Consider the following 22,787-nt stretch of genomic DNA (forward strand, 5'->3'; position numbering starts at 1 on the left):
AATCCCAGTGGGGTCTAATTCTGGAATTTAGGTGCCAAAAGTGGCAGTTTGGTGCCTAAGTCCTTATGTGACTCCAGCCCAGCGTGGCTTCCAGAGGTCAAGATTCTGTTTGGTGCTCGAAGGTATTGTAGATGTTACAGAGAACCTGGCACTCCCCTAGGCCAGGGCAAAATAGAGGGGCAATTACCTTGCTAGTTACTAAACATGACTTGGTGCCTTCGGTACCAGATTAGCCATGGAAACAAACTGCTAACATGAAATGGGATAGTGTAGAGAGCACAAATTAAAAAAAGATAGTTTTGACTTAGAGGGAGGAATATCTTGGATATCTTTATTTTTCATGTAGGATCACAGCCAGAATCTTTTTAGGGTGCTTGCCCACAAATACCTAAGGGGAACAGAAGCTATACCAAAAAGGGATGAAGATTTGTTGGTAGAATATTCAGACTATTATAACTTGTATTTATAGTCTTCATAGTCATGTTAGGCCTGCTACTAGTAACACATAACCTAGTACAACCTGCCACAGGTCAGGTGCTCAGTGACTAAACCAGAACCCCACCCTTCTCTGAGCAGCGAAGGGTATGCCAGACACCCGTTGGAATGAAAAACACTATCCACAAAGGAGTAACCATCTGCTGCTGCTGCTGCCGCCTTCCAGCTAGTGCTTGGCTGAACAAAGGCTAGGGGAGAAAACCCTGGACCAAATCTGCTGTGGAGAAAATAGCAACTCAGCTCTGTTCTCTGGCATCTTCTGCAGGTATACTGGCTTCCAAACATTTTGGTCTTCAAGCCTTTGGGCCTGGTCAGTACCACTAAGGGGAAGGGCAGGCTTTAGTCTTAAGGGAAGCCTCTGCCTCCATGTTTTTTTCTACTTAGGGTATGCGCCAGAGTTTCAGGTACAATGGTCGCCTTCTTCAAACTCGCTTGTTGGAATGTGAAGACGATGTACGTTGGTATATCAGATGATCTGGAGATGAGGTCAGTGGCCCTAGGATGTCCACCATCATTGACAAAGAACTGGAGAAGCTTGACACTGACACAGCTACTGTCTCTGAAACCTGACCAGCTGACACAGGCTCTCTACACGAGATGCATTACACCAGTGGTTTCCAAACTTGTTCCGCCGCTTGTGCGGGGAAAGCCCCTGCCGGGCCGGGCCGGTTTGTTTACCTGCCGCGTCCGCAAGTTTGGCTGATCGCAGCTCCCAGTGGCCGCCGTTCGCTGCTCCAGGCCAATAGGGGCTGCTGGAAGCGGTGGCCAGTACGTCCCTCGGCCCGCTCCGCCTCCAGCAGCCCCCATTGGCCTGGAGCAGTGAACCACGGCCACTGGGAGCCGCGATCGGCTGAACCTGCGGACGCAGCAGGTAAACAAACCGGCCCGGCCCGCCAGAGGCTTTCCCTGCACAAGTGGCAGAACAAATTTGGGAACCACTGCATTACACCCTTTTCTATCCTGGGAAAAGCAAACCTCTGCAAACCTGCAGTGGGTTTTGCAGTAAAAAGAAACCCATTAGCACCCAGGGTCGAATGACATGGTGCAACATCAGAAAGTATAAGATCAATAAGAATGTCTACCACAGGTGGCTTTGCCAAAAACATCAGTACATATGCCCCAACACTTTCCTGCGTCATTGAAGAGAAGGACTTGTTCTATCAGCAACTTTAGACTGACCAAGAGCACATTACAACAACAAGGCGATGTGCTCAATCACACTGCCTTGACCTGAGTAGCAAGAAGATTCAGACATCCTTTGAGAATGGCAAGCTAAGAGGTATGTATGAAGGAATCAAGAAAGCAACAGGTCCTTCAGCCAAGATGTCTTAGTGGAGACATCACCATTGACAGAGGCAAACAGATGCAATGTTGGGTGGAACACGATCACAAATTCTATTCCATAAAACCACTGTTTCTGAAGTAGTGCTAAATGCTGACCAGACTCCAGACTATGGAAGAGCTTGATACTGAACCATCTATAAATGAGCTTGAAAAGGCAATCACCTCCCAATCACCAGGAAAAGTCCACAGGAAAAGATGGAATCCAGCTAAGGTACGGAAACAAGGAGGATAGTTGTGCTTAAACATCTGCACAATGTCTTGTTGGCCTGCTGGAGGGAGGGAGGGGTACCACAAGACATGAAAGTTGCCAGCATCATAACTATAAAAACAAAGGAGATCAGAGTGATTCCAACAACTACAGAGGAGTTTCTGTCCTTAGCATTGCCTGCAAGGCATTTGTACACAAGTCATTCTTAAAGACTGCAAGTTCTTGCTGAACATGCATATCCAGACAGTCAGTGAGGCTTCCACACTGGTAGATCAATAATTGACATGGTCTTCACATTAAAGCAATTGCAAGAAAAATGTCAAGAAAAAAGAAAACCTGCCTACATGGGTTTCATAGATCTTACAAAGGCTTATGACCTGGTCAGCAGAAAGGGCCTTTTTCAATTGCTAAAGAGAATTGGTTGCCCTCACAATCCTCCTCAGTCTGATATGATCCTTGCATGATGCCATGAAGACTACAGTCCAGTATAAAGGTATTCAATCTGCTAGCTTTGAAATATGCAGTGGTGTCAAACAGCTATGTGTTTTGGCACCAACACTCTTTGGCCTGTTAATCTCTCTGCTGCTTCATCATGCTTTCTCATCTAGCACCAAGGGTGTACATCTCCATACAGAATCAGAGGGAAAATTCTTCAGAATTGCACGTCTAAAAGCAAAAAGCAATCTCCAACAACTGCTGAGCCGAGAATTTTTTGCTGACGGCACAGTGCTTGTTGCACACAGTGAAGAGGAACTCCAGCAACTTTGCTGTGCTTTGCGCTAGTTTGTGATGAATTTGGACTAACCATCAGTCTAAAGAAGAAAACGATGATGGCACAAGGTGTGTTGACTACACCAGATGTTTAATAGCTAGCACTACTCTAGAAATTGTGCACAAGTTCTGTTATTTAGGATCAACGGTATTGATAAGTTATCACTAGATGATGAACTTGATTTTTACACAGGAAAGGCAGCCACCACATTCGGCCAATTGACCTGGTGAATGTAGGATATCAGGAAGCCGATAACTGAACAAACAACAAGATATGGGTCTACCAAACGTTTATTTTGAACATGCTGCTCTATGGTGGCAAGCCCTGTGCCACCTACAGCAGACATGGCAGAGGGTTAAACATCTTCCACACTTCCTGTCTTTGCTGTGTTCTAAATATCAAGTGTGAAACCAAAGTCCCTGACAACAAAGAACTTGATAAACTTGAAGTGTAATCACTATTCTCAAACATAGTGATCCGTTGGCTTGGTCATCTTCACCAGATGGATGCATTCCAAAGGATATTCTGTATGAAGAACTTGTGAATGCTCCAAGGCCCCTAAACTGGCCTAGGCCCACATTCAAGGGCGTTTGTAAGAAGGACTGGAAAACTTTCAAATTCTAAACTCTAAGATGGGAAGATACAGCTAGCAACAGGTTATACTGGAAGGCTGTGCTGTACCAGGAAGTCAGTAGGCTGAAGAGAGGTGGTTGAAACAGAGAAAATTGCAGCAGGCCTCAATTGCTCGTAGTGCGCTGGCTTCATCTTCTGGCCCTGAGCTTTATGCCTGCACTATCCGTGGCAAGGGCTGTTTCTTGAGATTTGGACTTTTTAGCCACTCGTGATGCTGCAGCACAACACACAGTATCTGAACTGCTTTGGCACTTTTGAGATGGATGGTTGCCATTCCATTCCAGTCTGGACTCTCAGTCATGGCAAGTTGGTGCAAATCTTTGATCTGTAGCACCATTCTGGTGTGAATGTGGTGGGTTTGGGAATTTATTTCAAGATTACGTAAAGTTAAGTACTAAATGGGATCCAGAGTACAGTGAAAAAGGCTAAAACTAAAACCTTACTACATCTTCTCCTGATAGCTACATACTCTCAAAATAACACAGCCACTAACAAGATGGCTATATTTAATTTGAATCTTGGTAGTGCAAATTATTAATGGATATTCTGCTCATTTGGAACACTGTCTATAGGGTGTTTATTTGTAAATACTTGTCAAATATTTGGAAGGATAGGTCCATTCCTTGTCAGAAAAAGAAGTTGCTGACTATCATGTTTTTCATGCTGAAGTTTTAGTTTCCTCATGCCAAAAGCAGAAAAAGAACCTGTGCTAAAAGTATCATTCTAATATTAGTGGCAGCATATCTTTTTAATGAAATCAACTTGATCTCTTTCTTTACAAATTCTATTAGATTATCCTCTGGTCTAGTAGCTAACATTTCGGCCAACATCTTCCAAACTTGCTTGCCATGTGCATTCTTTGTCCAGCTGGTAGGTCAGCCACAAAGGTGTAGTGGCTGAACAAACCCAAGAGCAAATGAATAGACAGGAGTCAGTTCTGCAGTCACTGGAGTGCTTCACATTACCGCATGATAAAGGACAAAACTGTACTGGCCGGTTGAATCTCTCTGAATGGGGAGGTCTCATGTCCTCCACTGATAACCCATTGGAGGCAGTGCATATCTGCTTGTAGTATTTTAATGTGAGGTTTGGCAAAGATACTGTTGGTTCAGGTTATAACTTTGGCTTTTGTTACTGGACTTCTGACCACTGAAAATGTACAGTCATTTCTGGGGTGCTGGGAAGCACATATGCCTAAAGAACACTTGGGTCCCCCTGTTCATGCCCTTCCTTCATGGGCCATGGGGAGAACAGGATTACCTACACTAATCTCAACATGCTCATAACGCTAGCAGCTTTGCATTTAAAAAATTACTATAATGATGTCTCATGTTTCAGGGGTTCAGCTGGTTGCCTGCAGGGATTAGGAAGAAATCCCTCATTTTCCCCCAATGCACAATTGGTGTATTAGGTGTGGGGTGGTGTTCACCTTCCTCTGATGCATTGGAGATTGGCCACAGTTAGAGATGGGACACCAGATGGGGTGGACCAGTGCTCTGAGGTAGTGCAGAGAATCCTTTTTCTGAGATGCCTGACTGTTGTGTCTTGGTCACTTGCTGAGGGACCAACTGATTGCCAGATCTGGGGTTGGGATTAGTCCACTAATCAATTCCCTGCCATTGCAGGGGCACCATTATTGGTGGCCCTGTGGTGTCTCTTGTTCTCTGCCTGTGGCATGCTACAGTTTAGTCTCCTGAGGACTGAAATGCTTTAGTCTAATTAAAGTCATTGGGCTCAATTTAGGGGTATCTGGGTGAAATTTAATGGCCTTTGATGTACAGGAGTTCAGAGTAGATCAAAGATTCTCAAGGAGAGGTACATACCCCCAGCTTTCTTGAGTGTGTGGTGAGCCTTCTAATACAGTATTTATAGTCTATAAATGTATAGTCATGACAGAGGTGCGGCCAGGCCACATTTGAGTGGCATTGTGGTCCTGCCTGCAACGTTGCAACACCACTCACTCAAATTTGGCCCTCTCTCTTGACTATTTATTTGTGACCCTGTGAATGAATGGCTTTGTGAACAGGCACAAAGGGTAACAATTGCTGAAATTGAGAAACATTTCCCTGAAAAGTTGTGGATATCAAGGTACATGCTTTTAAAAGGCTACCTAATACAACAAACGCATTAGCGATGCTAGGTGTCAGTGTCCTTCTCACTCTTGCGAGGGGAAAGGTTACAAGTAAAAAAATGGATAAGGTGGGATGTGATTCACAAAGGTTGTCTTGGTGGACCCCTGGACTAGATGATCTAATGGTCCCTTCTGGCCTTAAACTCAGTGAAATTTGTGAAATGCTGGAGTTACCCATTAGTCCTGAACTAATGGGTAAACCATTTTTACCACTGCATGATATACAGAGAATGACTTGTTTGAGCCACTCAGTTCAGTTCTAGTGGTTATCAGGAATGGGTACATGGGAAGCCTGTTAGCAGGTGAAGTAGAATCCTTCCCTCCCCACCCCCCATACAGACTGCCAAATAAGGGATATTGGCCTCAGCAAAGGGAAATCAATATAGTAAGCGAAGACCCTCTGATTAATTTGACTGCTACTAAGGTTCCTATTTAGTATGTTTAAAAATGGGGACTACTAAAATCCGCTGTGGACTTTGCCAAATAAATATTCCTTTTCAGAGTCAATTGTGTGTGTCCTGTGGCAATGATTCTGCTCATGGGTTCAGTAAAGGTATTTAATGTAATGAACTGGAGATATATATAGGGGTATTAGAGATTCTAGTCCATTAAATTAATATAATTTCACTAGTTCAAGGACAAACATTTGATACTGATCATTGGTTAGAACGGGATTTTTTCATTTTTGCAAATTAGTGTCAGTCACATTTCCTGCATGTTTAGCTTCACCATAATTTACTCTTCATAGCCTACTTTGTGCACCCGAGCTTTGTACAGGTAGTATTCTTTGATCATTAGGGGTCTTGAAAAAAGTGTGTTATACTCATTATAAGGACTAAGTACTTTAGCTGATTCAGAATTATATTACTCTAACTAAATGCTCAGCGTTGGAGTCTTTGGCTGAAAAAAAAAACTATTTAATGTTCAAATTAACAATTTATCTTATTGTAATCATCTTCCTCCAACCTCTAGTGGTGGCTTTGCAGGTGGGTGTGGTTTGAGAGAGAGCTTGGGGAATGGAACTTGTGACAAAGTGTTCTTGTGAATGGAGCTGCCTGTGGCCAGCTCTAGATAAGGGCTTCGGCTGCATTGAATTGTGTTGGATTTTTTTAGACAATGTAGTTTCACCTCATTCTTTAGGACATTCACGATGCTAGAGTATGAATGGAGACCTATTGCTAGAACCTTTCATCAGTGCTTCCTACTGACGTGATTCTCATGGTATGGTAGGTGTGTGACTGGAGAAAGTTTGTCTTGGCACTGTCATTCAGAGTTTTGGTTGTTTTTTTAAATACAAACTTGAAACTCTGAACATTTTCATAGAATCATAGACTTTCAGGTCAAAAGGTCACTTTATGATCGTCTAGTTTGACCTCCTGCACAACCCAGGCCACAGAATCTCACCCACCCACTCCTGTAACAAACCTCTAACCTATGTCTGAGCTATTGAAGTTCTCAAATTGTGGTTTAAAGACTTCGAGGTGCAGAGAATCCTCCAGGAAGTGACCCGTGCCCCACGCTGCAGAGGAAGGCGAAAAACCCCCAGGGCCTCTGCCAATCTGCCCTGGAGGCAAATTCCTTCCTGACCCCATATATGGCGATCAGCTAAACCCTGAGCATGTGAACAAGACTAACCAGCCAGACACCCAGGAAAGAATTCTCTGTAGTAACTCAGATCCCATCCCATCTAACATCCCATCACAGGCCATTGGGCATATCTACTGCTAATAGTTGAAGATCAATTAATTGCCAGAATTAGGCTATCCCATCATACCATCCCCTCCATAAACTTATCAAGCTTAGTCTTGAAGCCAGATATGTCTTTTGCCCCCACTGCTTCCCTTGGAAGGCTGTTCCAGAACTTCACTCCTCTGATGGTTAGAAACCTTCATCTAATTTCAAGTCTAAACTTCCTGGTGGTCAGTTTATATCCATTTGTTCTTGTGTCCACGTTGGTAATAACCTTAAATAATTCTTCTCCCTCCGTGATATTTATCCCTCTGATATATTTATAGAGAGCAACCATATCTCCTCAGCTTTCTTTTGGTTAGGCTTAACAAGCCAAGCTTTTTGAGTCTCCTTTCATAAGACAGATTTTCCATTCCTCAGATCATCTCTGTACCTGTTCCAGTTTGAATTCATCTTTGTCATAAATATAAAGGGAAGGGTAAACACCTTTAAAATCCCTCCTGGCCAGAGGAAAAATCCTCTCACCTGTAAAGGGTTAAGAAGCTAAAGGTAACCTCGCTGGCACCTGACCAAAATGACCAATGAGGAGACAAGATACTTTCAAAAGCTGGGAGGAGGGAGAGAAACAAAGGATCTGTGTCTGTCGGAATGCTGCTTTTGCTGGGGATAGAACAGGAATGGAGTCTTAGAACTTTTAGTAAGTAATCTAGCTAGGTATGCGTTAGATTATGATTTCTTTAAATGGCTGAGAAAAGAACTGTGCTGAATAGCATGACTATTTCTGTCTGTGTGTCTTTTTTGTAACTTAAGGTTTTGCCTAGAGGGATTCTCTATGTTTTGAATCTAATTACCCTGTAAGGTATCTACCATCCTGATTTTACAGGGGTGATTCCTTTACTTCTATTTACTTCTATTTCTATTGAAAGTCTTCTTGTAAGAAAACTGAATGCTTTTTCATTGTTCTCAGATCCAAGGGTTTGGGTCTGTGGTCACCTATGCAAATTGGTGAGGATTTTTACCAAACCTTTCCCAGGAAGTGGGGTGCAAGAGTTGGGAGGATTTTGGGGGGAAAGACGTGTCCAAACTGTGTTTCCCAGTAAACCCAGTTAGAGTTTGGTGGTGGCAGTGGATATTCCAAGGACAAAGGATAAAATTAATTTGTACCTTGGGGAAGTTTTAACCTAAGCTGGTAAAAGTAAGCTTAGGAGATTTTCATGCAGGTCCCCACATCTGTACCCTAGAGTTCAGAGTGGGGGAGGAACCTTGACAATCTTTCTTAAACATGAGAGACTGAAACTGCACACAATATTCCAGATGAGGTCTCACCAGTGCCTTATATAACAGTAATAACACCTCCTTATCTCTACGGGAAATACCTCGCCCGATGTATCCCAAGACCGCATTAGCTTTTTTCACAGCCATATCACATTGGCAGCTCATAGTCATCCTGTGATCAACCAATACTCTGAGGTCCTCCTCCTCCTCCGTTACTTCCAAGTGATGCGTCCACAGTTTATAACAAAAAATCTTGTTATTAATCCCTAAAGGCATGACCTTGCACTTTTCACTATTAAATTTCATCCTATTACTATTACTCCAGTTTACAAGGTCATCCAGATCTTCCTGTTTGATACCCCAGTCCTTCTCTGTATTGGCAATACCTCCCAGCTTTGTGTCATCCGCAAACTTTATTAGCACATTCCCATGTTTTGTGCCAAGGTCAGTAATGAAAAGATTAAATAAGATTGGTCCCAAAACTGATCCCTGAGGAACTCCACTGGTAACCTCCCTCCAGCCTGACAGTTCACCTTTCAGTGTGACACGTTGTAGTCTCCCCTTTAACCAGCTTATGTAAGCTTATGTTTTCCTATAAGGATAAATTCAGCCCTGCGCACACAGGCAAAAGAGGGGTACAGAAATGCTGCCCATTGTGACCTTTTCGGGAGGACTCTATCTAGCCAGGAAAGGCAGTGCTCCTCTTTGGGGCTGGGTGCTTTAGAGCACACTTTGCTACTCCTCTGAGTAGAAGCAAAGTATGCTCCTAGCATGTCCTTGCTTTATGGTATGTGGAAACTGGCTCTTTAACCTGCAGATTTTGGCCAGTGCAGGGTCCATTGATCTTTCCTATTGGCCTGAGTGAATTATTGAGAGATTTAACCCTCCTAATACCATTCGTGCTGAGCAGGACAGTGTGGTGGGGGATGCTCCCTAGCAATCTATTCCCCTCTGCCCTTATGCCCCTCAGGGCTGGATTTAGTCTATAGTTTTATACAGCAGACTTTGTTGATTTCTTCCATTTTTTGGAAGGTCGTCTTCTTACCTCTCGCATTGTTTTAATTTCTTTTAGACCAGTGTTTGGAGCACTCTTCTGGGACATGAGAGAGCCAGGTTCAATTTCCCCCTTTGTTTGATGGGAAGAAAGGAATTGAACAGGGGTTTCCCACCTCTCAGGAGAGTGCTCTAACCACTTGGCGACAGGATATTTTGATGTGGGACTGCCTCAATCTCTCCTGTTGAAGCTGTTCCACTGTAGGTGCATGGTTGAATAGTCATTGGGCCAGAAAAAGAGTGGGAATGACTCTAGAGCCAGATGTTTAGCGCACTCACCTGGGAGGTGCAAAACCTAGATCCACTTCCCCACTCCAGTGACCACCACCATTTCTTGCAAGAAACACATTAGGCCCCCACCTCTGGTACAGGGGTTTATGACTGAGAATCCTTGCCAGAGATAGGCCCATGCTTCAGGGAGGCACCTAAATGCCTAACTCTGAGAGAGGGGCAAGGCTTAGGACACACCTATCTCCTCAACATCTCCCCTTAGCTATCTTAGGCAGCTCCCTGCTCAACGTGCTGGCTTAGGCACCTCTCTCTCTCTCCATGCATTGTACAGGATGGTAGGCAGCTAAGTCAGGCTTTGTGAATCCCAGCGATTTTCTAGGTGCCCAAAAGGTAGGTGATGCAACACCTAAATCCTTTTGTGAATTTACCCCTTGTTACAAGGATGGTTGCACAGTTATTAGTTCTAATGTTTGGGGACTGAATGGCTTGGGAGATTTACTGGTTCAAATACAGCCCAGGTCAGTAATGACCAGAACTTGCTACCAGTTGATGGCTCTTTCAGTTTATTCCTCTATAAAAAGACATGTGATGACCAGAGCTTTTTGTTCAGGGAAAATGCTTACCTGGTGCCATTTCTAATAAAAAGTTATAAACATCATCAAATTGCAGAATAAAGGAAACAAATTTGATTTTTCCTGCTGGAGCTTTCTGATGCTGAGGCGAATCTGCTCAGGTATTGAATTATTGATGAAGTTTTATAAATCTTCCTGTATTGCCTGTGATATGGTAAACATGACTCCACCCCAGCTTTTCATCCTCACTGCTGGCCATATTTTATCCTCAGTGATTCGTAGGCAGCAGCTACTGATCTCCCTGGGATCCTTACCCCTGAATCCCTGGGTAACAGTCAGGTCTGTTTTATCATTGTACTGACTAGCTGAACATGAAAGCCCACATGTAACTAATCTGTTATTGTCAGCACAAAGGTGCTAAATGTGGGTTCTCTTTCTACCCCTTTTTAAAAGAACAGGTTATTTTAGGACTCACTCCTGTTCTGGTCAGTTCCATGAGAGTTTACCATTGGTTTCAATGGGAGCAGACCCTTAAATAATATCTAGCTTTTATATAATGCCTAATTTAACAATTAGTCATGTATAATAATTATACCACAAGCAAAGCCAAATGAAATCCAAAACCTTTATGATTAGTGTTATTCACTGAAGAAAAAGCAGTGAAGGTGGGAGCAGGGATAGAGAACTAATCCTAGACAAACAGTACCCAAGGCAAAGCAGCAAACATGTCCAATAAAAATCCAGGCTTGGATATGTCCACACAGTCTGTCCCTAGCAATTTTCCAAGCAAACTGACTAATGCATAGATGATTGCTACTCTGCCTTCCCCGATTTATAGCACTTCTAGCAATTAAGGTTACCAATAAAGCAGTCACGGTTCCCCAGACACTCTCAACCTAACCCCAGCATTACAAAACAGCAAAGCTTTTGCCAGTAGTCCTTGTGATCTTCCCTTCCTACCCTCTCCCAGGTCCAATAAGCAAACCCTAGCTGTCACGTAACTCACTATTCAAATCACACCACTACTGTTTTGGCGTGGGAGGGGTGAAACAAAACCAAAACACCCCAACAACCAACCAAACAAAAAGTCCCCCAAGATGAAAAATATCAGGGGCTCCCTTATTTACTTTAGATCAATTACACAAAAGAGAGTTAAAGTGACTTACAGCAACCTTATTATACAAGCTTGCCAGCAAATAAACAACCTCCAGTCTCCTCAGCAGTACAGAATAGTTCCACTAGCGTAAGTTGGTTTCTCATAGATTCAGTTTCTCTCAGTCTACCTCCCTTTGATACTGCTGTATTATTCAAAGCAGAAAGCACATTGGACTATCACCTAATTCTCCTTCCTCAGACAATACTGCTCCTGAAACCAAGACCATAGGTTCTTACTAGTTGCTTGATCTGCAGCCCCGACTTAAGAGAGTAGTCTCAATAACGTCAGTGTCCCATTGGCCTCTTTACTCAAAGCCAGATTCTGACTATCCCATATCAGGTGTGCGTTAAAGGTGACGCCAGGAGTTCCTCCTCCTGGTGCCGCTGCTCAGGAGCTGGTCAGAATCCCATTGAGCAGCATAAGCCTTACTCCCCGTTGCTATCATCATTATTTTCAGCTGTCTAAAAACGGACCAGGAGGGAAGAATGTGGGGCTAGTTTTGCCCCTGCCTTTCCAATAGCCAGTTCTGTTGGCTGGCAGGAGGAATGCCACACTCTCTCTAGGGAGATTATGGATGACTCAGCCAGAATTCTTCCTGGAGATCCCATTTACAATGTCGCTTCTGGACATGTCTCCAGCACATCTGAGGGCAACTAGAGCAGAATCTCTCCATCATAGCTTAATCCTTCCTCAGGCAAAAGTCACATTAGCCAGGGAAGCTAATGATCCAACCAGCGGACTAAATTCAATGATGAATCCTGGTCATGTGCCACCTGAGGCACATAGCGCATACGCTAAGAAGATGATCTGTGCTTTTGATTGGGGTCCATCTTAATTCTATATATTCTAACATAAATCAAGAGTAGCGGGGGTGACTAGATGAGGCAGACTCAGAGTAGATGGGAGGGAGACCCAGGCCTAGATTTTCAGAGATGCACTCCTATTTGTAGTTGCGCTTCACGAATTGCGGTTGTACAAAGTGCAGCCTCAAGTATTTAGGCCACAGTAGATTAGATGAGAAGAATGCATGTGGGTAGAGCGGATGACTGAGTCCAGCTAGAGTGAGGTTGGGGAACACAGCTGGGTCAAGCCTGAGGCCAAGATATTAAGAGAGAACTGGCTGGTCAAGCCCATGGATGGTTGAGTCCTTTCCTTATTGTCTTGTCTTGGAAGAGCCAAGAATAAATTCAAAATTAAACTATTAGTTAAACCTAGGAAATATTGTAGTAAACGAGTGTTGAAATTTTAGGCAAACAAACACTTACGTAAACCTAAAAACAAGAGCATAAAGAGGTCTGAGGCACCAGGCCTCCATCTAACCTCTGTGCCTTGAATGGAAGTTTCCTGTGTGCTATTTCTGCACCTCATTTTATTGCTCAGGGAGGCAATAAGAGCTGGCAGGAAAGAGCAGTTACGCTTATATGTGAATGTCTTATTGTTTTACAGTTATCATTGAAGGTCTCACTCTCCTGGGTGGTTTAACAAATTGCAGGATAGCAAGGAGATGGAAGGTTAGAAGGCAATTTGTATTTCAGTTTAATTAAACCTGGAAGATGATGCACCTGGAAATAGCCAGTGCACACTGGCTGAAGAGTAGCCTGGAGATAAAGAGCAGAAAAAAAACATAGTAAATGCTATATTGGAACAGACTCTGGGTCTGTCTGGGTTATCCCGTGTCTTGCAATGTGAGGGCAGATAGTTCCTGAGGTTTTTTTATAGGCTTCTTAAGAGTAATTTTCCAGAGCCTGGAATGGAATCCACATCTCATGACTGACTCTCCATGGGTTGTCTCTTTTAAGATGCCAGAATCTGAAATAAATCCTGAAGTCCAATCACCCTTGATTTTTTTTACTTGAGTATGAAAGCTAGATGACAAATTCCATTCTAATGTCACGCTGCACTTTGATCGCTTCACTTCCTAGTCCAGATTAAAAGTTATTGTACTAATCATATTCATGTGTTTCAGGATACGTCCCTATTAGTCCTTTCTCTTCATGCTTCCATTAGGTTTAGTGTGTTTTTTCTAGCTTACCAAGAGACCATAAATACTCTACAGAAGCTGTACATGATGACAGCTTGCTGTATTAGGCAGCCTTGTCATCCATCTTATTCACGGTTTGCCTCGGATCCATTTTAGAAGCTAATTCTGAGTCCTGCTTGCTCTTTTAGTTAATTAAAATCCAGGAGATCTTGTAATTTTTTCCAGCAAAACTTTTGAAAGGTCTATTAATACCAGTTGTGGGTAATGGATGTTGGGAGTAGACACCTATTTATACAGCAGTAAAGCGGGGGCGTCTTTGGAGCTATACCATAAGCCATGTTTTAGTATATGTGCATATTTCAATGCAGCAAAAATATAGCAACTATTCAGCATTCAAAGGTACATGAGTGTAGAGATGTAATGGACTGAGTTTAAAAAGTCTAGGAACAGCTCACCCTCTGTAATAAAGATGTGATACACAGGGGTGCTAGGAAGACACTAGACTTTATTTTATTTTATTTTATTTAATCATCCAGCCTGGGTCAGGGTTACAAAGCTTAATGCACAGAGTAGTCTACCTCTCCTTTAGCAGCTGTGAGTGAATATCTCCACTACTCTACTCATCCCTATTCCTTCACTCCAGTCGCCAGAACTGCTGTTCAGAACTGTCCCCAGACAGCAGAGTGAAATTGACTTGTATCTTATTAGTTTCACTGCTGTTCAAAGGATGCTGAATAGCACCAGCAAACACTACAAAGACTGGTTGGTTTTCACTCTTTTGCAACTTGGGAAAGCTCTGAGCACAAAAACAGCAACCCTGGAACTGTCCATCAGACACCACAATATAAGTTACATTAGGCTCATATTTGGAAGGTTGTAGTCACTACACTTTTTTTTTTAAATATAAAAGCTTACATTTTGCAGCAGCTAATGCCACTCATATGGGAAAATTATTAAACTCATCATAGGCAAGTGGCTTTTTCAAGCCCTGTTTATCCACCACAACGCATACCAGCAATTTCACAGGTTACTATCGCAAGCTTAGATATAGGAAGTACATTACTAAAAAGAGTACAATTGCAATACTAAGAGAACTGAATACTAACAAAATATTATCTGATAAACTGACACTAAAGTCAAGTGATGGAAACATTTAATTTTTATATGGGATATTGGAGATCTGCTCTAATAAGTATTGTGTCAAGATCAGAATGGAATAATTAAAGAAATGTCTGTATAAGGCACTATAAATAATAGCAAGTGTGACGTTGTCTAATTAAAATATGAACATGCAAATCATTATTGCTATCACTGTTATATAATTGCAACAAATCTTATACAAAGTGTAACACAATGCCAGAAAGGGTTAAGCATCCTGCAGGCTAATTAACCCAGAGTCAACCTGTGGAGACATGTTAGAAAGGGTAATTAGGGCCATTCCCTAGTAAATAGGATAGAACTTTGAAATGCAAACCTATGTTGTTAGAAGTAATATTACTTGTATGTGTGTATTCATAAATGTTAGCCATGTAAATAGACAGCTACTGATTCAAAGATCAAAAGGGAATATTAACATTTAGATGAATCTTGGGTGCAGTAATGTCATTGTCTATATGTCTCTTTAAAGTTTGTGATAAACTGCTTAATGGATAAATTATACTATGTTAATCCATGTAGTTAATTACCAGTGAGGTTTAGGAAACAGAAGATTACATCAAAAGCCTATTGTTCACCCAGGACTGCAATCCTGTCATCTCAGATCTGCTTAAGCTTCATCAGGGGAAGTTTGAGTCGCAAGATTGAGATCCCAGTCCTAAACTGGAACATCCTGAACATGATATTGGACATTGGACTGTAACCCTAAATTTTAAAAGAACTCTTTGCAACTACAAAGCTCACCATCTCTGCTATGAATCCGAACCTCAAGAATTGAGCTCATGTCTGTAAGCCAACCCCCACAAAAGCCAATCTTTTAATCAACTCTCTCTCTTTTCTTTTTTAATAAATTTTAGTTTTGTTAATAAGAATAGGCTGTAAGCATGTATTTAGGTAATATTCATTATCTGGGAAGTATTGTGTCCAATCCTTTGGGACTGGAAGAACTTTTTTGTATGATGAATATGATTTTCAGTAATCTTCATCATTTTTGACTTAGGTGTCTAGGTGGAGGCCTGAGACTGGGTTACTTTAAGGGAACTGTGTTGTTGGCTTCTGGGCAACCAGTGAGGTAATTTAGCAGCTGTTTTGTGCTGGCTTGGTAATTCTAAGTATTGGAATATCCACCAGCTTTGAGGATTGTCTGCCCCATTTGTTGCAGTTCACCCTAATTGGGTGATCTCAGTTGGCTCCCCTGGGGAATCCAGTCACAGCAAGTAGTACTTGAAATCATTCACAGGTAGGCTATTTATAAAATACTAGCTTCTTTACATTTTTGGGGAGCTATTGGCATTTGTTTTCAAATGTCATGTGCAGAGCACTGCTGAAGGGTCTTACAGAGAAACTGTATTGCTGGATGGAAATAAGAGAGACACTGTAGCTAGGTTTGCAGGATGGAGAAAATCTGATAATATTGTACTTCTACCACTTACCAGAGTCTCATGTCTGCAGAATAATGGCTCAGTGAGGCATATTGCCAGCTCTGTCTCAGAAGTGCTAGATACCAGAGGCCAAGAGTTAATCTCCTTTCCCAGAAGCTCCACACACTCAAAGATTCCAAGAAAGCTTTCTCTATTGCATGCTAAACCATAGTCTCTTTCTTCAGTCTTTTTTTACTTTCTCCAATATAGGAATTTATTTTCCTGTGTTCTTCAGGCAGGGCATTATCTTAGTAGGATTCTGGGCTGAGAGGGTATCATCTGATGAGGGAAGAGATTACAATGAGCAACAGTGTAGCTTTCATTAGATTTGACATTGCAGAAATGTCCATTATGCAGAAATGCGCATCGCAGATATGGGCATTAAATTTTCTTTTTCATAGCCCAGCTAGACTGGCCTGACATTCAGGAGTTGGAGCCCTGACAACACAACAGTAATACTGATGTCTTTTATGATTATAGATTTGGACGGCTAAAATTAGGCATCCAGGTTGTACCTCTATAAAATGTTGACTAAAATGTCCAAACACCCAGCTCTGCTTCCATATGTTAGACGCAACATCATGTGATATCACTGCTGAAACTTATGCACATGACAGAGTTAAGGACTGACGCCAAATGCTCATCTCATACACTAACTCTTCTCTACAAAATTAAGTACCTTGCACTTACACTCACTTTTAAGCCCTGTCACTTACTACTGGGTGGTGCCACCTTCTGGCTATTCTGGGGATTAGCTCCATTCAGCACCCATCTTTTTTCTCTTTAACCAGTGCTGCCTCTCCTCCTGCTTACAGGGTAGCAGTACGGCTGCTTCGTGACTCAGCCCTCCAGCCAGATCACACTGTGATTTCCCCTTTCGGGGGAGTCTTTCAAAGTTTTTCTGCACCAGTAGCACTAGGCAGTCCTCATGCCTGTTGCCCTGACTAGATCATTCCCATGGCGACGTAGGCAGTCTTCCTGTTCACTGCCTCCAGCAATACCATTCTGCAGTGGAGAATAGGGGAACCCAGGCCTTCCCTCTATTCTAGGTTCCAGTCCAGGGCCCTACAGCAAGCATTTAAGGTCTGCAGCTACATCTACCTTACTGCTCTCATCTCTCATACTTCCTACCATGCTTCTCTAAGCTTTTCATTCTCCAGCCCTCCTAATCAGACCCTGTCTCTTAGGCCTACTAGGCAAACCCTTTATCATACGTGCCTTTCTCCCTTGCCTCAGGAAAGGAAACTGAAAGCTTTCTAGAAGCCATGCCTATTCCCTCACAGGTGAGCTTCCTTCTAATTAGTGCCTTCCACACAGCCTAAATCTCCCCCATTTACTGGTTGATTGGGCCCACTTGGCTTAATTCAACTCCTCCAAGGCTGGTGTGGGGAGTACACCCCATAACACACCCTTTGGTAAAAAAGTGATGCATCAAAGAGTGGGGGTTGGCTTATAAACGGGTCTACACCAGAATTTGATGATTTTAAACTCTATGGAATGATTGAATTGAATATCTAATACATTGTCATTTTGTTTACCTGAAGCTTCTGCAGGCATGGAGCCCCTCAGCTCCCTGTGGCTGTGGTTCGCTGTTCTCAGCCAATGGGAGCTGTGGGAAGTGGCACGCAAACGGCAAACCGTGGCCACTGGGAGCTGAGGGGCTCCGTGCCTGTGAACGCTCCAGGTAAGCAAAATGTCCCGACCCGCCAGCGGCTTACCCTGACAGGCTGGGAGCCAAAGTTTGCCAACCCCTGAAATATAGGGTCGGCTTATGAAAGGGGCATACAGTTTTTACTATTTTTACCTATCCATCTTGAGAGGTTGGCTTATAAATGAATGGGCTAATGAATGAGTATATACGGTATATCCAAAATTAACTAACTACGGGCTTGAAAGCCTGTCAGATTATTTTTTAATGTTAATAGGCCACTTCACCTTGAATGGTCCCTTGAAATATGTGCTAATTACTTATGCTAAACAATCTGTTCCAGCTTGTATTTAGCAGTGACACTCTGGAGTACATTTCCCAGCCCTGAAAAAGAGTTCTGTGTAAGCTCAAAAGCTCGTCTCTCTCATGAACAGAAACTGGGCTAATAAAAGATACTACTTCACCTACATTGTCTCTCTAATATCCTGGGACTGACCCAGCTGCAACAACACTGCATCTGGATATTTTTAAATCATTAAACACGCTTTCATGACATATGCTTTTACAAGCTTTTTAAAATAAAATTTCCAGCCCTACAAATCACTAGGGCAATAATAAGTATTCAAATACTTTGCCTAACCAGCTCTTTTTCTTTCCTGTGAAAGACACAGTGATCTGCAGAGTTGTATTTGAAAGAAGTCTGAAGTTGAGGTAAAGTGAACAAGAATACTTATCAAAAGGTGAAATCTAACCCCACATTCTGGGGTGCCGCGTCTTTGGTACATGAGAAAGGGAACATAACATGGCACTATTACGCTGATGCTATCAGATCCCCAAAGCCACTAGTTGTAAACAGTGGTTTCCATCTCTCACAATACAACATATAAATGTTAGAAGAAAAAGGGTTGGTGAAATTACCTTTCCCACTCAATAAAAGTATTGGAGAGGAGACGTGCAGACGTGCACCAAATTATGGGTGAGGCTTTCTCAGCACACCCATTTTTTGCATGTTCTCTGTGTGTGTGTATATCTATCTATCTATCTACCGTATTTTCTACTGCATGCATCCGATGCCCACAAAAGCTTATGCTCAGATAAATTGGTTAGTCTTTAAGGTGCCACAAGTACTCCTCGTTCTTCAAGCAACCAAGTGATTTAGGAATGCAATTCTCATTAAAAGTCATGGTAAATTGCTCCTAAATCACTTGGACTCTTTTGAAACTCTCACCCTATTTATCTAATCTGTGGAGTGATGACTACGTTTTATTATTTTATTTAGTTTTTACTTCTGTCGTAGAAGAAAGATATATTTTGCTAGGTATGTGGATACCAGTTTTATAACTAGGTGGGTTCTTTCTTTCTGAAGAGACAAAGAAAGATAAAAGGCTAGTTGTTGGTTTTGCAGCAAAATTTACATTCAGTTTTCTCCTGTTATATTCACACAAATAACTGCATAATTGTGGTCCTATTTGTGAAAGTCCAATCCTTTTGTGGCTCATTTAATTTCTTTGGTGTCAGGGCTCTGGCCAAGGGAGGTCATGGAGCTTCTATGTATTTTCCATCACATACAATTATTATGGATATTTGTATTACAATAGCTCCCACAGGCCCCAGTTAGGATCAGAGCCCATACGCTGTACAAACAAGTGAAGACAATCCCTGCCTCAGAGAAATTAAGTTAAATGTATTGCTCATGAAAGGCGCCAGATTAGCAATACTGGATATGTCAGCCCTCTGCTCATCCCAGGACCCAGAACAACCTGGGCCTGGACAGTGAAATCTTCCTCACATTGTTCCAGCAGCTTGCAACCATTATGAACTGCAGGGACCATTCCTAAGGGCATGGTTTATCCTCTAGTCCATGGGTCCTTGGCCTTTCTGCTGAGAGTGTCAACAGGGTGATGTTTTCTCATTCAAATCTTTTCCCTTTTAAGTCTTATTTAGCAGCAAATTTGGGCAGGTACTGCACAGTGTTTGTGGAATATCTGTTGGAATGTTCAAAGGAATGGACTTTGGTTGTGTTCAGACAGTTTTGTGCTAGATGTCACAGTTTCAGGGCACCTACACCTGTTTTCTCCCTCTGTGGTTCACCAAGGGCACCCACTGAAAGGTTTCCAGCTTCCACCTGTCATCTTTCCTGGGGGAGCTCTGTGCCTCACTCCCTCCTGGCTGGTGATTTTAAGGATGCACAGTTCCGTGTCCTACACTGGGTCCAGCAACCTAGTGTGCCTAGAAAAACCCTATGCCTGCTCTATGCTTTCTTTCCAAAGGCTATGACCAGCATATTGCCTGCAGTTACAGGTTACCACACACCTCTTTCTAAGCAAGCACACGTATTCTTAAGGTGCAAGCACTGCAGAGAAAACTTATAAAACCAGTAAGAGAACCTACACGCATGTTAAAAAGCTTTCCAGGGATCACCCCACTCCAACCTCGGCCTCTGGAAGGTGTTAGTATTTCAAAACGCCAGACTGGGTTTTCACAGTGTTACAAGTTCATAACTGTCTCAGATTCAGAATCAGAACAATGGCTGGGCAGAGCAACCATTTCCTTACGTAGCTGGGGCCTTTGATCTTGGCTTTTGATAACAGCTTATCGTCAGACAAAGATCCTCTCCTCAGGGGAGAGGGGTAGCTTCAAAAGGCTGGGTTTTTGTATAACTGGAGTTGGATAATTTGCAGTAACCTCTCCCTAGGGAATCTCCAGGAAATCCACGGAACATTTATTGTCCAAAAAGTCCATACTTGTCTGGCACATTTTCGGTATAGTCTTTTGAACTCACAGTTCTCATATCTGTTATCACTCCCCCTCTTCTCCTCTGAGAGGTTACATGCGATCTTGGCCCACATTAATACATAAACATAATATATTGAGACCTTTCAAGGATGTTACAGGAAATTGACCTGTCTGTCACACTGGTTTTCCATAAATACTGAAGCAGTCAAGTTTTACTGGCACAGATACTCAAAAGCAGTGATTTTTTAATTCTTGATTTGCAAACATTCAAACCAGAGATCTAATAATAAGAAATACGCTTGCCTGGTCAAGGAACAGAAACGCTACCATGTGACTTACAGTATGTGACCCACCAGTACATAGCTTGGATTCAGGTTTTGAATAGCAAAGCAGAGGAGAAATGTTTGTGGAAAATAATCTAGAATACATTGAGAAAATTGCATTCTGTTCATGGTGACTAATTCTGGTGGCTTTAGGTGCTTCTCTTTAGCCACTGACTCTGCTTCCTTTTCCTGATCTGTAAAATAAGATCTCTGGGAGAGCATGAGCCAGAATGACCCCTGGCTATGCCTTTCCACAGGATATGCCACATTTTCCTCCCAGCCAAGTCATGGCCCTGGTCCCCTTTGGGAAAGCTAGTACTTCAATTAGTATTAGTTACAAGCCATCCTTAAGTACAGGGACTGGGGTTAAATCTGGCTTTTCTAGAGGGCACAAGGTGGAGAGGGTCTTGTGCACCTGCAAGGGATTATATTTTGTTTGGCCATATAGTTTGATGTATTAATGGATGGTACTACAAGAGCTAGTTAATTACCCCAAAGATCAGCCTCTCTTTCAGTTATTTACCTCAAGCTCACGTTCCGATTGCAAGAAACTAAAAGCGTGCCAGGGCTAATTGAATGGAAGTGTCCATTTCCCGAAGCATTCATTTCAAAACCTAAATTGGAAAACAGGCATCCTGGGCAGACTTTCAGAACATTCCTTTTTGCAGTTTGCCACAAAGAGTTCCTTTCCACGGGGACCGGCACCACTGCTGAGTGCCAGTATCCTTCACAATTCATCCATCATAGTAACGACTCCACCCGGGAAAATAATATAAACCAAACCTATTTCTCCCCTTTGAGGCTCTCTCTTTCCACAATGAGTATCAAGTTTAATTCAACAAAACCCAGAAGAATAACACTGTGTTTATACAAAATTTGAGAGAGAGGCGGGAAATGAATATTTTTAGAAACGTTGTTCCTTTGGCCAACTGTATCTACAGACATTAGTAGGTAAATAAGTAAGCAGTGATTGCCTTGGAAAGTTTAACCACTGGCAGAAACACAATAGGATTTTTTGGTGGACATTGTTATTGCTAGAGACTAGTAGGATAAGAGGGAAAGTACCCCCAAAAGAAGCAGAAAATCTCCTTTGGAAGAGTTTACATTCTTGTCCATTTCAAAAGTAACTACAGACTAAGATGTCATTTTGGGCTAATGTAATCTTTGTCTTACTCAGTCTTGCTTTAGTGCACATTCTATTGTGTGGTAGCAATCACAAAATGAGCTTAGCCAGAGTCTTAGAAGGATATACTTGAAGAGAAACATAACCACATGATGTCTTTCCCATTTACTTGTCTGTCCCTGGGCAAGCATTCAGCTTTTATAAGTGATGAGCTTATTAAGGTTTTGCTTCTTAAAAGCCCCCCAGGGAGACATTTGTCTCTTCGTCATTCTGTATTTACAATTTGTAACTGCAAAAATTGTAGTAATGTCCTCTTTCAGCTATAAGCATACTATCAATACCTTGGATATATACTAATATTCACAGCTTTCCGTGGACAGTTAGACCCTGGTTAATGAATCACTATTGGAAATCATACAGAAATAATTACATTTATTCTTTTATGGTGTAGATGCTTTTCATTGCATAACATTTGATTTGCTTTTGAAAATACAAACATCTCTCAACTCTCCAGATGTAAGCTTTCAGAATGCACTGAGGTAAGTAGGCATATACATGGCCTGGTATTCAGAGTGGCTGAGCACCCACAACTCTCTCCAGAGTCAGTGGGAGTTGGGAGCATTCCGCACCTCTTAGAATTAAGGCCTAGTTGCCTTGCTTTGATTGGAGCACCCAAAATCAGCAACCACTTCTGAAAATTCCATCTCCAGTTTGCTGGGCAAGAAGCTGTCTAAAAGGGAGAAGCAAAGTGACTTTCAGCACCAGGTTTTGCTAGAATTGATTTTAGAATAATTCTGTTCCCTGTTCTAATTTTAGTACACTGTACTCAGCAAACCAATCC

The 22,787-nt window shown here is 42.3% G+C and overlaps 1 long non-coding RNA gene across 1 annotated transcript in view; it reads right to left on the reverse strand.

Annotated features, from left to right (window-relative positions):
• LOC142069940 (uncharacterized) overlaps positions 1-16,452 on the reverse strand; it is a 33,368-nt gene extending 16,916 nt beyond the window's left edge. The window contains exon 1 of the long non-coding RNA XR_012665904.1: positions 16,129-16,452. This is a non-coding gene — a long non-coding RNA (uncharacterized LOC142069940). The remainder of the gene's footprint in view (positions 1-16,128) is intronic.
• Between the last annotated feature and the right edge of the window lie 6,335 nt (positions 16,453-22,787).

Source organism: Caretta caretta, chromosome 1, assembly GCF_965140235.1.
Source record: "Caretta caretta isolate rCarCar2 chromosome 1, rCarCar1.hap1, whole genome shotgun sequence".
In the NCBI taxonomy this organism is placed as follows: Eukaryota; Metazoa; Chordata; order Testudines; family Cheloniidae; genus Caretta; species Caretta caretta.